The sequence below is a fragment of the Musca autumnalis genome, unplaced genomic scaffold (genome assembly GCF_047663935.1).
Source record: "Musca autumnalis isolate F117 unplaced genomic scaffold, ASM4766393v1 scaffold_4, whole genome shotgun sequence".
NCBI classification, from domain to species: Eukaryota; Metazoa; Arthropoda; class Insecta; order Diptera; family Muscidae; genus Musca; species Musca autumnalis.
The window spans coordinates 138,514,461-138,527,403 of record NW_027411977.1 but is presented as its reverse complement, the minus strand read 5'-3'; the positions used below and the strand labels follow the sequence as shown (position 1 = coordinate 138,527,403).

The 12,943-nt window shown below is 31.9% G+C and overlaps 1 protein-coding gene and 1 long non-coding RNA gene across 2 annotated transcripts in view; one reads left to right on the top strand and one right to left on the bottom strand.

Annotated features, from left to right (window-relative positions):
• Nucleotides 1–10,582, top strand: part of LOC141401500 (uncharacterized) — a 235,561-nt gene extending 224,979 nt beyond the window's left edge. Inside the window, exons 3-4 of the long non-coding RNA XR_012412387.1 lie at nucleotides 9,863–9,994; nucleotides 10,107–10,582. This is a non-coding gene — a long non-coding RNA (uncharacterized lncRNA). The remainder of the gene's footprint in view (nucleotides 1–9,862; nucleotides 9,995–10,106) is intronic.
• dally (division abnormally delayed protein) overlaps nucleotides 1–12,943 on the bottom strand; it is a 284,242-nt gene that overhangs the window by 226,746 nt on the left and 44,553 nt on the right. The window lies entirely within an intron of this gene.

The following is a 12,943-nucleotide window of genomic DNA, read 5'->3' as shown; positions in this document are numbered from 1 at the left end:
ACTTTTGTGATGCCTTTACCGTTAAAACCTTTGGTTATTGTAGAGCAGTGGTGCTTATTTATGCATTAGCGTCTCAGAGAGTGTTTTCCCTATCTAAACAACGCAGATGAGAATTAAGAGGGCGTATGTTCTTGTTGTACATTAATCAATGCCGTGTCTATACTCCTTCCAGCTGGGAAGTCGTATTGGTGGTCGGTAAGGTGAAAATGCTCAGTAATTGATGATAATAGTATCGCCTCTAGCACCTTCACAACCAATGCCATGAGTGTTACAGGTCGATAAGAACTTCCGTCAGCTTCCCAGGTTTAGGGATGGGGAATATCTTCCTAATTTTCAACAGGTCTCAAATTAAAAATAGCTGAGGTATACATTGAACGTATGGGCCAGATAAGCATTTTGGATGCCAGGCCATCTGCACCAACTGCTGTGGAGCTCGCGGTGGCTTTGATACTTTTCAGCATATTTTCTCTTGCGACCTGTGTTTGAGGAACTCTACATATTGTTCAACACGGACATCAATGGTGGGAACTAAAGTATCAGAATTTCAGTCAGACTTCCGTTTTTCGTTATACCAAGAAGATTTTCGCAGGAACGAAAGAAAAAGAATGAAAAATGATCCGGAGAATCATCACGCGGGCTCTTTTGTTATCTGAAGAGATATTTGGCCAATGCAAATGGTAGAATTTAGAGGCTGGGAAAGAAGTTTTTTAACGACCAACCCATTTCAATCGGATCGACGCTCAGTGGCGACATTGGAGGGGTTTGATTGGAAAATTCATATTATTAAAACCGAATAATTTAAATGACATGCGATGGATAAGTGTTCGGCCTACGCTATGAAGAGACCTGCAAAGTCATAATTTGTGGAGATGTTAAATATGTGGTGTCTAAAAATAAATTTGAATCCATTTTCAATTTTAGCTCCATTTTATTTTTTCTGTCGATATTTTGGTAACATATGATATATTAAAATTGGGTCATGGGTCCACCTTTATTAGTACCCCTTAGTAGTTACATACATCATGGTCCAAAGTCCGTATACCAAAATAATTTTCATGTTCCTTGATTTGCAAATTCCTTAAAGCGATTATCATTGTCCTAAAAAATAAATTATCTGCAGAGAAAGTTTAATTAACTTTTTACTTAAGATTTAAAACTAAAATCTTTATACAAACGTTACATTGTTACATACATATGTATGTACTTTGTTGTCTTTTGCACAATTTGACCTCTAAAGATTATTTACTTTTTTGAAAAGAAAACTTTGTCCAGCAAAACTGTTCACATATAAATACCCACAAACATGCTATAACTAGCCAGCAAGCAATTCATCCATTCAACCATGGCATAGCATTGTTTTAAAAATTGTTATACGTTATTGTTGTTGCTGTGGTTAGGACATAGTCAAAATGCTTAAAGGAGAAATAAACCGGGTTAAGGAATATATTATGGTGTGCCCTGTTTTTTCTGTTTTTTGTTGCTGTTGTTTTCCAAAGTTGTTTTATGCCGGTGATTTCTTGTGTAGTTTTCAAAAATGTACATGCTTGAATATTTTTCATGCAACCAAGCATCATCAGCAGGCACCAATGTTTTGTTGTTTTTGTTTTTAGCTTTCCTTTGTTTGTTGTCATTTTTCGTGTTTTTTTTGTTTTGTTTGGTTTCTTTTAAAGCCTTACGAACAAAAATCAGATTCTTATCAACTCATCTGGCTGTTTTAGGAAACTTTAACAAAGCCCACAAATGCCGAAAACCTCATGAGAAGAGATATGCAGAAGGAGGAGAAAAAGAAAAACATAAACTGAAAACTTGTGCAATTTCTTAAAGTTTGATGACGATAGTGTACGAACGACCACCACCAAACAGTTCAACTCCCGAGGAGGATGCTGAACAATGAGGAAGGAGAAGGCTGCTGGTGCTGATGATGATGAAACTGGCAAATATTTGTGGGTTAAGATGAAAAAAAAATAATGAAACGAAAAATGTAAACCGGTTGGTTCGCTGGTTTGTAGGCATTGCTCCTTTGCCAGAGCAGTGATGCTGCTGTCGGGCTTCTTTAATTTTCAGTTTTGATTTCAAAGTTGAATGCAGTTTTTGTCAGGGTTTTTTTCGTTTCGGTTTGGATGTTACATTCATTTCAAATTGTAGCTGCTGCTGATGATTATTATGATGGTTGGTTTTTTCCACCTCATTTTAAAAAGAGACACATATGCTGTTCGAGTTTTAGTGTCTGATTATTGTGGTTTCCTTTTCCTTGATTGTCTGCGTTTTAGTTGTTTCTGTAACTGGTTAATCTTCATTTTGAATGCTTTATTCTGAAAATCCAAGTGATAAAGATATTCGTTCTTATGTGGTCATTGTTGGCTGGCGTTTGTTATTCAATAAAATCCCAGTTTTTCTGGGCGAAATACTTAATTTACGGTGCGCAATGTTCATCCTTTATATTGATGCAATTTACATCAGCAAATAACTTGTGCTCCTGACTAAAACATTAAGATTGAGCTAGGCGACTCATTCAATATGCTAGACGTTCGATCAAGCAGAAAAGGATATATCGATTCAAACCACTTTCTTGTAGACGAGGTACCCACGCGACTTAAAAGATTGAAGTAGCCCATTTGCCGCCAGAGCGCACTGCTTATACCGACAATGTAGACGCACAATGGGATAAGATAGGCTATCCTTTCCCTAAACTGCTGTAAAATATATGCACGCATACCAAATACCACCACCTTTCAAACGTGTCGTTATGCTACTGATAAGGAATACAGCGTAAACCTGGTGCCAATACCTACACGAAATGTGTAGGGGAGAAAATATCGGGAGAAATCGAGAGAGTGAAAACCTATATCAAGAGAATATGGGAAATGGAAGACAAATATGAATATGAGAAATTCCAATTATACAAGAGTTTGAATGAAGTTCGGAGGTGTCTTGGGAACCCTTAAATTAGTTCGGCTCAGACCACCTTTCTATTATCGTCTCCGCTAACATACCAGCCGGCTTCGTAACCTATGACCGCCGCACTTTTGTGAACCATTAACCGCTTCAAAGTGCTGCCATTTCCCTCGAATAGCTGAGAGAATTTTCGCGGACATCATCACAGCTGCTCGTTACATACCTGCTGGTCGAATACCCGAAATTAGAAAGAAATTCCCAGCAGATGTGACGAGACTAACAAAAGTGATTAGCTTCGTAAACAATGTATAACCGCTTTGAGCCAACACGGAATCTCAATGGTAAGGTTAAAGCAACTGGATAAACCCGGAATCGGGAATTTGACAAGTGTCTTCTATTTGTTGTAAGCCACCCATATTGTAGCAGAAGCCTGAATTGTTGGCAGAGCGTTGCCGCCACTGAAGCCAGGCAATGATGCAAGCAGAATCGATTCGTACAGGCCGATTTTCCCACTGTCGCCAGTGAATAAGATGCACTACTCCTTCCCATGATTAAAATTTATTTCTCAATTGTCCATGATCGGCATGGATTCTGGAAAATGTCAGTGCATTGTCTCAATTTGAACTTCTATATCTCAAAAACGGTAAAACCTACGAAAATATCATAAAGGTCAATCTTGTGGAGAATTTTCACAGAAACAAAGCAAAATCGTGAAAACCTAAAGAACCCCTAAAATGTGAACTTAAATCGCGATTTATTTGAAAATCCCTCCGGCGATTTTTTCTTGATATTTCTCATCTATGAGCATTGTAGTTTCAGATTCTGCAAAAACTTCCCAGGTGTAAGCACCTTCCATTTAAAATTAGTTAAGGCGCACCGTGTAATGCAATGAAACGGTTACATTAATACTACGAAACAGTTTCATAACTTTATGATCAACAAGTCTATCAGACAGGCTGAAAGAAAAAGCTTCATAACATTAATGAAATCTTACGTCACATCAATGAAATTTGTCATTGATTTTGATCCAACGTAAAGCTTCACTGAATAAATAAAAAAATCATCTAATTAAAATTTTGGAAAATATTCATTAAAGCAATGAAAATTTTTCATTAATGCAATTGAACTATTTCATTTATACAATGAAACACTTTCATTACTACAATGGAACTTCTTCATAATTACAATGAAACGGTTACATTAAAACAATGAAAAATGTTCATAACATCAATGAAATCTGTTTCATTTATTGAAATAAAACAAAAAATCATTAAATTTTACGTATCGTAAAGTTTCATAGCATGAATGAAACATTTCATTATATCAATGCAACATTTCACAACATCAATGAAACATAATCATAGAAAACCGTTCATTGCTACAGCGAACCATTTTTCTTTATGGGTGCAGCAAGTCAAGGTTACAGAATTTTTGAAACTGGACAGAGAAGAACCAGAACCAAATAACTGAAAACAATAATCGAACGAACAAATTAACTTTGCTACACAACAACTGATATTAAATCAACGAAGACATTCATTCCAGTAATGAAAATATTTCATTGATTTTCAATAATTTTAATTTATTATAATGATTATAAATAATGATTATATTCGTTAGTGCAACGAAACTTTTTCATTAATACATTACACTAATGAATTAAAAGCGTAAACATATTTTGAATGTGGATGTGTACGGTCTCACAGTGCGTGTGTGTCCGAATACGAAAGCGACAGTTGTGAGTTCAACGCTCACAGTAGGCACGCTAGTTTTTTGTTTGCAAAGTTACGAAGAGATGTTGATGTAATGCATTTTTTTAAACAGCGCTTAATGTTCGCACGCGTAGCACAATATTTGGCTACAAATCAGAGAAAAAATAAAAATGTGGAATGATTTGCAATTTTTATGCAAATTCACTTCAACTGCTCTAAAAATAAAACATATGTCTAGAATAATTACTTATTTTGATAAATTTTTGTGGGCAAATCCAAAACTATAGTTACTTTGACTTTTTCGAAATCAAATTTATTAAATTACCACTCACTTTAAAAACTTGGTGTGTTAAAATTCAAAACAACAAAACTAAAATTAATCTGAATTACTTTAAAAATAATAAAACATAACATATTCAAATAAGTTATACATACAATGATATTAAAAAGCAATAAAAACGTCCGTGGGGTTTCCCAGAATTCAAGTCTCAAAAACAAGACAAAAACACTAAAATTATAATTTTGTTTATTTCATTAAAGTGACAGAATTTCAAGTGACAGAATCAAATTCCATTCAATTTATGCAAACACGCAAAATTTCATATAAAAATATTTTTTAATAAATTTAAAACTTTATAATTTTGACGTTTGTCGCATGAATTCGCTGCTCTTGTTACCAACACCCAGCTAACTGACAGTTTGTCACTTTAGTTTTTAGCGAAGCGTAAAAGCAAAATGTTGTTGCTGTCTCGTTATCGTTAAACTCTCACCAAGAGATTTTTTCATAGAATTTTAGCTTAGAAAACGATGGTGATTTCAGATTTTTGTTCTTGTGGCAACGGCTTTTGCTACTGTTGTTGTTACTGCTGTCACTGTTGTTAAGAGCTTGTTTATAAAATTTAACAAATAATTGAGTTATATAACCATGAAATATAATTGGTTTAAATCCCAATATACAACAAGTCACAAACTCACAGTTTAGTTAGAGGCAGACCGACAGTCTGATGTTCGGGTCGTAATAGTCAGTTGTTGTTGTTGTCCTGAGATGTTTGCGAATGGTATAGCAATTTAAGTTTTATGTTGGTAAATAGTCTCTCTTTTTGCTTGTTTCATTTCTCCCGTAACTGCCATATCCGTTTGTCTGTTGTTACTGTTTTATAAATTTACGCACAAAATGCCAAAAATGAAAATGTTAGCGCTACTTAAAACGGCGAAAGGTACACCTTGACTATACAGATAACCCTCGATGAATGTAAAAACAACAATACACGGTTGGTGGTGACGGAAGGTGTATTAAATGAGGATGAGCTAAAAAGTCTAATCTTGTTTTCAGTGAACATTTCTCTTCCAACTTAACTCATCTAAATCTCCAAATTCCAAAATAATGAATTTTAAGGCCTCATAACTGACAAACCGGCTGACTTCCGAAACGTCAGTTGCTTTGTAGTCGTGCATGAAACTAGAGGTTCTTAGATCGAGTTCCATACTAAAGTAATATTATGAAATTCCAGTAGTGGGGAACTCGATCTAAGAACCTCTAGTTTCTGATGTTTCGGAAGTCTGCTACCGTTTGGAATTTTCATTTTATATGAATTTATTAACTTAAACTAGTGCTGTTTCGTTCATGAACGAACTAGTTCAAAGGAACAATTCCGTGAAATGCGCGAATGGAACCAAATACTCCTCCTTTATTTAGATTATCTCGTTCATTTGGCTCACCTCGTTCATATAGCTCTTTTAGCTTGTTAGATGTCATAGTATAAACGATGAAAACAGTTTCTTAATTTCGTTATTTTTGTTTCTGGCGAGTTAAAAATACAAATATCCTGTAAATCGATCGAAGTGTTTTTAACAGATATATCCCCATTTTTATGAGTTTCCTTTTGCCTTCCTTTATTGTTAAAAGTGACCAATTTATTTGAAATTTATATTCTTAAAGCCTCCAAATGTATAAATTTCAAGTTATAAAATCCAGCCTATACCAATAGGAAACATATAATAATGACCCATAAATTAAAAAGAATATACTATTTTCCAACAAGAAATATTTTTTCTATAGTGATTGAGTATATGAAACATTTATTTTCTTATCTATTAAAACGACTAGTGATTATTGATGATGAGAAGAGAATGAAATTTACCCAGCAAAATGTTCGATGCCAAAGATGCCATTCAATCATGGGTGAAAGTGATCTGGCATATCATCTTTTTAGCATCTTCATCGATGAATTTTATATGAGCGTGGACCCCTAAAGATGCTATTCATATTTGGATCCAAAGCATGTCATTTACACCAATGCTTTGACATGTCATTTTCACCAATGCTTTGGCATGTCATTTCCACCAATGCTTTAGCATGTCATTTCCCCCACACCCTTTGCAATGACATTATCATTACGACAGAGTTTTAACAACTTTGGTTGTAATTTCGAGTCTCCGACAACATCAAGCCTATTGAAAATAATTATTCTTATATATTTAGAAAAAATTTGTATAAATAAAAACACAAAAATTCATCTCTATTGGATCGATGGAATGGGTTCAAATGCGGATGAAAAGATCGGATCTTTCACGACTTCCTTTGCATGGATTCAAATGCTGATGAAAGGATCGGATCTTTCACGACTTCCTTTGCATTGGTTAAAATGCTAATGAAAAGATCGGATCTTTCAAGACTTCGTTTGAATCAATGCAAAAGATGCCATGAAATCACGTCATCGCATGGAACCCCTTCCTTCAAATTTTGCTGGGTAATATTCAACGAAAATGAGCCAATGAACGAAATGAAAGGTTCCTTTTGGTGAACGGTATGAAAAAACATAAAACCGCATTATATGTGGTCTTACTGTCGTCCATCTACGAAAATAATATATTTTTTAATTAATTATAACTTGTATTCGCTGCTGTTGATGTAAATACAAACATTCGTACATACCTAGCACTTTGGTCGAGCATATTCAGCAATTTAAACAAGAATTGTGTCGAGAGTTGTATTTCAGTTTAACAACAACAACAACAAAAAACAATTATAAACATATAGCCAAAAAGTTCAAGGCTTGATACCAGTTGCTCTGTAGGTTGGTTGGATGGCTGGCTGGCTAGTTGGTTGGTGGCTAATGTTATTCGGGACTGACAAATGGGTTTTGGTCTGTAGGTTTTTCTTTGCGTGTCGTGTCCAGCAAACATTCATTTGCCACAGAAAATGCAGAAAAGCATAAAAACCTGACAATGGAAATTGTTTGGTTTCGCGAGACAAATTAAAACAAAATTCCAAAATTGTAGTTCTTTCTTTTAAAGATGACATTGGCATTTTTGTTAGGGAATTATATTTCAATTTATAGAGCTTTAAATAAATAATATAGAAATTTGGGAAATATTTATGCTTTTACGAGAACGGGTATAAAGTATTTGGGCAATTTAGAAAAGGTCAGTAAAAAATCTAGGCACTGGATAAAGTTGTTGGTTTACTTGGATAATATGGATAAAGCTATCGAACAAAGGTAATTGAAAATTAAGGGCATTTGGATAACATGGATAAAGAAACTAGGTGCTTTTGTTGATATGGATAATGAATTTAAATAATTTAGAGAGTTGTACAAAGTATTTTAGCTATTTTGACGATAAATGCGGAGGAAGTATCTGAAAGAATGAACCGATATAGTTCATCTTGGAACTGAAACTTATTTTCAGAGTCATTACTTTCGAGAGTTATCGAGCCCATCGTATGGTCACCGTAAGATTTTTAGAGCTTTATGTCACGAAGTATGGACTGACTTTTATGAGAATTTCAAAATAATCCTTGAGCAGCCCTTAAATTGCACTTGGAGGTTCCCGATATAGAAATTCTTGGATGAAATTTTGTGATGAGGAAAGTTTCGCCAACTCGGTTCATTAATTAGTACTCTTCAGTCATGTTAGTAGGCACAGGCAGGTTTTTTAACCGTTATACCATCGTTACAGACAACGATGCAAAACAAAACAAAAAATAAGTGATCCGAGACATGTCTTCTGCGAAAAAAATAAATTTTGTTTGTTAGGAACTCGAAAGTTGACTGATAGATTTGGTTTCCGTGGTGGCTATAACCTTTATATCCTCAATTATTATCTTAAAATATACCGTTTTGAAAACCACATCATTCGGGTGGTGATTGCTATTCTGTTTTAACAGGTTGGCATTATATCCAGCCTGATGAACTGAGAAATATTAAAAAGTCTCCTAGACCTTGTTCGTTTGTCTCAGCGAGATCATGTAGGAACGGTCATCTCAGAGCTTTCAATAATCTTTGCAGTTGTGCACACATACTTGAGGTCCATTTGCGACCGTATCACAATGGTCTATACATTGCAACTAGTAATATTTTAGGCAGGTCCGAACATCGACTGGTTTCCTTAAAGGCTGAGGATATAGACGTCCGAAAGTGAACATAGATTATGATCATTTCCTAGTAGCACCCAAGCTGGTTAGCACCTCTTCAAACATATCGGGTTAATGAGAGATCTGACACAGCCCACGAGACTTCAACAGACTAGGACCAATATTTGAAAAGTATTTACTTACCTTCAGAAAACTTTGTTAACTTTTATGTATTTTTTAATTTACGTACCTGAAAATAGGAAAAATATGTTAGTGATATTTTATAAAAATAAAAAATAATATTAAAATATTTTAATGAAATATTTATAATGCGGTAATGGTTTTATGTAAAGTTTCAAATAAATTGATATCAGGTGACACTTATTGTCAGTTTCTGTAAGACGATTCGAAATGAAATTCGTTCGAATTACAACCAAACTCTTGCTGTTGTAGAAAATATTTGTTTGATTGAAAACGAAAATGAATAAAATATTTTATAAAAAACAGAAGTTTTGCAGTAGTTCGAACGAATTGGTATTCGAATCGTCTTAGTGAAACAGGTCATTAATTTGGCGTTTACAACAGACAATTTTAAAACAGAGAAAAGCAAAAAAATTATATAACGTTTTAGCAATACATTTATAATTTTGTAAATATATATGTACATATATAAATATTCTCAATTGAGTATAAAATGCCACTCAGCATTATTTAGGTGACATTCCCTGAGTATATCTGCAACGGTGGCAAACATGAGATACCATATTATTGAGCTAATATCAATCGGGGTGCACTCATTGATAGGAGAGAAGTCTCCCTTGTCCCTTCGGTGATGTTTGTGGGATGTATTGATGCATTTTTGAGTTAACTAATAAGCTACACATTTTTTGTTTTGTTGCAGGTACTGCATATAGGAATACGGCGAAGTCCGGAAAGCAAACTTCTTCCACTTACGTTAATTTCATTCACATATTTTGTCAGGCAACCTTCATATCCTTCAAATGTCCTTTTCTTCTGTTTACCTCTAATACAGGTACTTACATATATTTCAATTTCAAAATATTTTGCTACTCACAATGAATGTTACACATTATTCATTGTTACTCGTCAACATATACAGCAACCTTAATTCATCTTTTTCTTAGTCTACTACTTTGGGTTAGATTTTCTGGAAAGAAAATCACATTTTCCAAGAATCACATCAACATCATCATTCGTCTTCTCATTTCTGGGTGGATACCTATGTAAAAAAAGAAAGACGAAGCGATGCCATGGTGGGAATGCATGGTGTATTTATTCCGTACGGATGATACTTCTATGGTCTCGGGTGTTAAACAAAATGAAAAAGAGGAACAACAATAATGAAAATAAATAAAAGTAATGCACAATGCAGCTAACCAACGAACGAACCAAACAACAACATTCAGCCAGGCATCCAACCAGCCAGTCATTTGAACAATGACTTAAGGAAGAGAACAATGAAACCTCTTCGAAGTCAAAGAATGGGAAAAAACAACCAAGGAATACAATTTTGTAAAGTCATTCTCCACAACAAGAAGAAAAAAATCACTAAAAAATAAACAAAACTGCAACTGAGCATGAAAGGCATACAAATTAAAGAAAAAAGAGCAAACCAAATGTAAAATTTTATCATAACATGCGAAGAAGAATAAAGAACCAACAAAGTGAATAATATTCGAGAGGAATAAGAGCAAAATCCACAATATTAGTTGTATTGATATGGACCGTTAAATGTTAAACAAGTGTAAAATGCTGTTCAAATAATTATATTGATTGCATTTAACACGTACATTTTAAGAAATAGCAAAATAACAGCATTGTTTGCAGCTGATATTTTCACACACAAAATGTTGCAAGACGGGCATCCTAAAAATTTTAGCACGGACTTTCCTGGTTCTTTCTAGGAGGTGACATATAGATTTCGTCATTAGCGAAGATCCCCACTTCTATTAATATCGCCATATTGGGGGTAATTTACAACGAAATCTTCAAAAGCAACAGGAAATAAAAATTAAAATACGATGAAGGGAATAAAATAACATAAACAAATAGTCAAATTGAGCTTTGAGGATCTGAAAGGAGCTTGGTACTATGGTTTTGATCACAAATACAGATACACTGAACCCATATTAAATTAAATGTAAGGATGTCAACTAATCGGACTAGTTATAATGTTATAGCAGAAACGGAAGCACTATCAGAAATGTGAGTGATAAAGATTTTGATAAATGAATGATAAAGATTTTTTTTGTATAAGAGGTTATCTATTTGTATAAATATTTATTTATCAGTATATTAACAGAAAAAAATGGATTATTTGGCATTACTATGGGACATTTATAGGGAATAAATAGTGTCGAAATATTGGAAATATTTGTTATGTATAAAATCTTTGATATTTGTACCATTATACGAAATGTATGCTGCCGCTTTAAGAAAATGCTTAGACCAAAAAGGATTCATTGGAGGAATTTGAAATTTCGAAGAATGATGGAATGACTTTATATTGAAGGCCTCTCACTATGGGGAAATTTATGCCACGTTGGGATATATGGCGAAGTTTTTTTTATAAAAAAATCATTATTAATTTTATAAAAAAATTCAATTTTTTTTTTCTAAAAATCTTTTAAAAATCCAATTTTATTGCCAAAACGTCTTTTTAAACATCCAAATTTATTCTCTCTAAATCTTTTAATAAAATTAAATTAATTCTAACGATTATTTTTACAGAAAAAATATTTACTAAAAATCTTTTAAAAAATCCACGTTTATTTTTATGTAAAAAAATATTTTCTTAACATATATTTAAAAAATCCGTACATATTTGTTTTTATATACAAAATTATTTTCTAAAAATCTTTTTAAAATACCCACGTTTATTTTTATATTAAAAATTAGTTACTAAAGTTCTTTTAAAATATCCACGTTTATTTTTATATAAAAATTATTTTATAAAAAAACTTTTAAAAATCCACGTTTATTTTTATATAAAAGTTTAAAAAAAAATCCACGTCTATCTTTATAAAAAAATATTTTGTATTTATAAAAGATGTTTTATAAAATCTACGTTTATTTTTATAAAAAATAAATATTTTATTTTATAAAAATCTTTTAAAAAAAGTAATAAAAAATATTTTATATATTTTTTTAAATAAACGATTAGTTTTATAACAAAAATTATTTTATACAAAATCGTTTAAGCAATCCACGTTTTTCTTTATAAAAAAAATATAAAGCAATTTATTTTATAAAAATCTTTTAAAAGTACACGTTTACTTTTATAAAATATTTTATTTTATAAAAATCTTTTAAAAGTACACGTTTACTTTTATAAAATATTTTATTTTATAAAAATCTTTTAAAAATCCACGTTATAAAAATATATTTTATAAAAATCTTTAAAATAATCTATGTTTATTCTTATAAAACATTATTTTATACAAATCTTTTTATAAATCCACATTTTATAAAAATATTTAAAAAAATAGGTTTATTTAAAAAAAAAATCTATACAAATCCACGTTATAAAAAATAAAAAAAATATTTTATTTTATAAAAATCTTTAATAAATCCGCGTTTATTTTTATAAAAATCTCTGAAAAATCTGAATTTATTTTTAAAAAAATCTTTGAAAATCCAAGTTTATTTTTTAAAAATATTTTATAAAATCCTCGTTCATTTTATAATTTTTTTTTTAAATTTTCGTTAATTTTATAAAAAATATTTGAAATTCCACGTTAATTTTTTAAAAAAATTTCGACATTTTAGCGTTAATTTTATAAAAAAAAAGACTTTGAAAAATTCAACTTTATTTTATAAAAAAAAATTCTTGGAAAAATCAACGAAAAATTTTATAAGAAAGCTTTAATGAATCCACATTAATTTAAAAAATGCACTTTAATTTTATAAAAAGTCTTTGAAAATCCACGTTAATTTCAAAAATCAACTTTAATTTTATTAA